The following is a 4,809-nucleotide window of genomic DNA, read 5'->3' on the forward strand; positions in this document are numbered from 1 at the left end:
CAATCAGTTTCCCCAAGAACATGAGCCAGTGTAGGTCAAATTCCTAGAACCCTCAGAGGTCGTGGGTCACGCTAATGTAGGAGGGGGGTGGATGTAAAATTAAAGAGAATAGTTTTGCACTCCAGAAGTACCAGTGCTTAGCCTGAAAGGTTTCTTTCTTTTTCAGACTCAAGACACTCTCAATGCTGACATTTTCTTTATTTTTTTTATTGCTGACTTTTTCTGAAAACACAGAAATGTTATTTTTCTCTACCAATGTATCTCACCTATTTAGCTGCTATTTAAAATCTCCTGGGATATTAGGTTCTTCATGCAAACATTTGAAAACCAGGCAGAGGACATCAAATCTGTTTTCATTATCCTGTTTCAGTCTCCACAACTAAGTTAGGCTCTGCCTCTCCTTGGTCCCTGTTGCAAAATATTCAACGTAACTCCCCACCTATGCTTTGGTTCATGAAGCTGCTCGGGAGACATGGCTGTGGGAGGACCCTCAAGATCAAGCAATTGGAGCAACTCCCTGCCTGGCCCTCATTACACAAGAGATGGGAGGCAGCCTGGTTAGCAAAGATTGTGTCCAGAGAGCCCTCCCTCTTTATACCCAGTTTCCTCTGCCATCACCCTAACCTTATGGTCCCAATCATATGGTATAGGTGCTCACCTGAGGTTGGGCTTTAGTTCTCTGGTAATTCATCTCAAATAGTAGAAAAGAGGCCAAAATTGTGATGGCATAATTTCTTTAAGCAAATATTAGTTTAAATTAAAATACATCAATATTCTTATCTATTTCTCTGTAAAGGAAGTAATATCTGAATGCAAAGACTCATGTTGGCCTGTGTGTATAAAGAGCTGGCAAGACACAAACTGTCTCTTACTGACTAGGAAGGCAAATGGAATGTCTAATCTCATGTTTCTGAAACTGAATTATAACAGCATTGGATAAACAAATTATTATCTTTCACTTGAAACTTGGTCAAATTTTTGACCCCAGAAAAAACTCTGTTCTTATAAGAAAACATGGATGTTTCTCTTGCGTTCTTATCATTCATTGCCTTCATGACTTCAGCTGCTCTGTGGGTTGAGGCGTTCACTGAGATGGGAGCAAGAAAACTAGGGTTGAGCCCCTCATTGGCTCCTTTTTGGGTTATTTTTGATTTTACCCTTTTACCCAAACTCATATTTCCCAATCTTTTCTATTCTGTACAGTAATAGTTCAACCATATGAACTGAATTACCCAGGATCCCTTTAGTTTTTGGCATTTTACTGAATTTAGCCGTGCATGGAGAAACTGGCAAGAGATCTGTGGGTGGGAAGAGGGAAAGGTTAAGTGCCTCTTTCTTGTCCCCTGCTACTCAGATGGGGTGGTTCTGACCTTGGCTGCATCTCTAACTATAAATCTTGTGCTCATCCAAAGCTTCATGTTTGTATCACTGTGAATGTAAGTAATCATCTATCTAAAAGGTCATTTGTACTTCTCTAGACTTTGGCTATAATCACAGTCTAGTTAATATCATTTTACGCATCCTTTGGTGAACATATGCACTCAATTCTATTAGGGCATAACTTGTTAGAAGAATTTCTGGCCTAATTTCTCTCCTAACAATGCCTTCAAAAGTGTATCAATGATCTGTATTTTGGAAATAAGAGAAATTTTCTTCTCATAATAGCTGTTGTCTCAGAAACTTTTTAAAAAAAGTTTATCAGTACATTTTAGGTACACAGTATGGTGACAATCATCATTGGGAATTTGTACCTTTACATGATATATCTTGGTTCTTATTTTTTCCCCCTTCCCCTGGTCTCCCTTCAACCCCTCCATCCCTCCCTATTTACAAAGACTTTGTTTCCATTTCTTCCTTTCCTCATACTTTTTCCTTTCCCTTCTTTCCTTTCCCCTACTCCTCCCACTTCTTCCTCCCCTTTAGACCTTTTCTTCCTATTTCAGATTATCTATTATACATTTTGATTCTTATTTATACTTTCAGTTTCTCAGAAGCTTTTGAAATGAGTAGTGCCTACTTTGCTTACTAAAAACACTTTCCTCCATGGGCTTCCTTGCTGAGCTAATCTCTGGAATTTTCACCTACTTCCTGGGTTATTTTCTCTTTGACTCTGGTAGACATTCTCATCTTCCTGCCAGTCTGAGAAATCTTAAGGTTTATCTTTGCACCATCTCCACTCCTTATGTTTCTTTCTCTTTCTTTCTCTCTCTCTCCCTCTCTGTCTCTGTCTCTCATCCCTCTCATACCTGTATGTCTTATATTTATTGCTCGGTATCAAGCTTTCCCACCTACTTTCTTTTGCCTTTCACTTCATTTTAAAAAGCATGATTCACCTTTCTGTCATGATTTTCTCTGTCATGGGGTTGTTTCCAAAGTAAAAGGACAGGGAATGTTGCAACTTATATATGTATGTGTGAGTGATGTTATAGAAAAAGTATGTCCGATTTAGTTTCCTGCATATTGGAAGTCATATGTATGTATGCATGTATGTATGTATGTATGTATGTTGCTGCTTCTTGGATTCAGCCAGTGATGATGTTCCTCTGTCTTAGCTCTTTTTCTGGTTTCCTCTTAAAGTTTTACATTAGGACATGAGCCTCAGATGTATAATTCCTGTGGCTGGAGATATGAGTCCTTAAATCTAAAGGTGGTCCTGTGGGGCCAGCCTGAAGGAAAATTGTAGTTATTTCAGTTCCTTCGGTGTCCTGAAAGTTTCCCTTTTCATCTTAATCTCTGAAACCACCCTTGTACAGTAGGTCTTCTCCCTACACTGGACGCTGTGCTATTGTGCAAATAGATGGAGTCACACTTCCTGTTGCCATTTGTCTTAACATTGTCATTACTTACTCTGCTACTTTGTGTATATATTTTCTTCTTTCAGGTCCTGTGACCTATTAGATTTATTTGAGTTTTAAACAGATATTCCTGATAATTGGAAGTCCTAGCCTAAGACCAGGACAATGAGCTTGTTTTTTCCAATTTCGTGAATGGTTTCAAAGGCTGAATTATTTCAATCAAAAATCTTTTAAAACTTCTGGATTATGTCCATCCACTGATTGGATAAAGAAGACGTGGTTTTTTTTTTTTATAAAATGGAATACTACTCAACAATAAAGATAAGCTAGAGACATTCATAGCTGAATGGATGTACCTTGAGGCCATACTCTTAAGTGAAATACATGGAACACACATGTGTAAATACCAAATTGTTTCTCTGCTATGAGAAACTGAAAGTATAAATGAGGACCAAAATGTGTAATCGATATTGTGAAATAGGAAGAAAATGTTCAAAGGGGAAAGGGAACTAGGGTGGGGGGGGGGAAGAAGAGAAAAAAATGAAAAAGAAGGAAAAAATGGAAACAAAGCTTATGTAAATGGGGAGGGATGGAGGGGTTGAAGGGAGAGAAGGGGAATGGGGAAAATAAAAAACAAGATATATCATGTTATCATATACAGGTACAAATTTCCAATAATGAATGTGATCATAATGTATACCTAAAATGTACCTTTTCCAATTTGCTGAGCAATCCTGTGAAGAGAGGCATCTATGACAAGTTTGGAGAGGAGGGTCTAAAGGATGGAATTCCTCTGGAGTTTGGAGCCCAGACACCATGGACAACTGGCTACATCTTCCATGGCAACCCTGACAAGGTTTTCCATGAGTTCTTCAGGGGAGACAATCCTTTCAGTGAATTTTTTGAAGCAGGAGAAAGTGATGTTGATTTGAATCTTGGGAGACTCAGGGGTGAAGGGGTCAAGAAGCAGGACCCTTCAACTGAATGGGACCTCTACATATTCCTGGAGGACTTATTCTTTGCCTGCACCAAAAATAATTAAGATCTCTCAAAGTGTGCTAAATGAGGATGAGTATTCTTCTACCATCAAGGACAAGATTCTGACAATTGATGTGCTGCCTGGGTGGAGACAGGGCACATGCATCACCTTTGAGAAGGAAGGAGACCAGGGCCCCAACATCATCCCAGCTGACATCATCTTCATTGTAAAGAGGAAGCTGCACCCTCCATTCTGCAGGGAGAAAGATAACCTCTTCTTTGTGAACCCCATTCCCTTGGGCAAGGCTCTCACCTGCTGCACCGTTGAGGTGAAGACCCGAGATGACCGTCTGCTTAACATTCCCATCAATGACATCGTCCATCCCAAGTACTTCAGGAAGGTGCCAGGTGAGGGGATGCCATTGTCTGAGGACTCCACCAAAAAGGGGGACCTCTTATCTTCTTCGACATCCATTTTCCCACCCACCTCACATCCCAGAAGAAGCAGATGCTGTGGCAGGCATTGTTGACCTGACTGGGCTGAGTTGGCTGCAGCTGGAACAGGTGTAGAAGGCTCATTGAGCACCCCCCCACACTCCACAGCCTCAGACAGTGCCAGGGATCCAGCTGGCCCTGCCAGATATGACAGGAGGGGGTGGCATGCACTGATGTAATAAAGATTTTACTTCCAAAAAAAAAAACCCCTAATAAAACCAGATGATTTCTTTAAAAAAACCCACAGAAAACCAGATTTGATATAAATGCTGTAACATAGATGTGTAGATAGTGGACCCTGGGTGGAACTGGCTTCTTTCTGCATGAGGACTTAATGAATCCAAACCTGTGTCATGCCTGCGTGCATACCCAATTAAACACTGGAAATAAAAATAGCTTCGGTGACCTTAAAAAAAAAAAACTAAATAAAACCAGGTGAAGTCACAACAGATCCAGCAGAAATCAAGATGATCATCAATACCTACTTTGAGAACCAGTACTCTAATAAGATGGAAAACACAGAAGAAATGGACAGATTTCT

At 40.2% G+C, this 4,809-nt stretch overlaps 1 pseudogene; it reads left to right on the top strand.

The window, feature by feature from the left end:
* Positions 1-3,384: 3,384 nt before the first annotated feature.
* LOC101722404 (dnaJ homolog subfamily B member 13 pseudogene) lies at positions 3,385-4,308 on the top strand (annotated as a pseudogene).
* Positions 4,309-4,809: the final 501 nt, after the last annotated feature.

Source organism: Heterocephalus glaber, unplaced genomic scaffold (genome assembly GCF_053883595.1).
Source record: "Heterocephalus glaber isolate CG9 unplaced genomic scaffold, H.glaber_assembly_v1.0 deba00001662, whole genome shotgun sequence".
NCBI lineage: Eukaryota > Metazoa > Chordata > Mammalia > Rodentia > Bathyergidae > Heterocephalus > Heterocephalus glaber.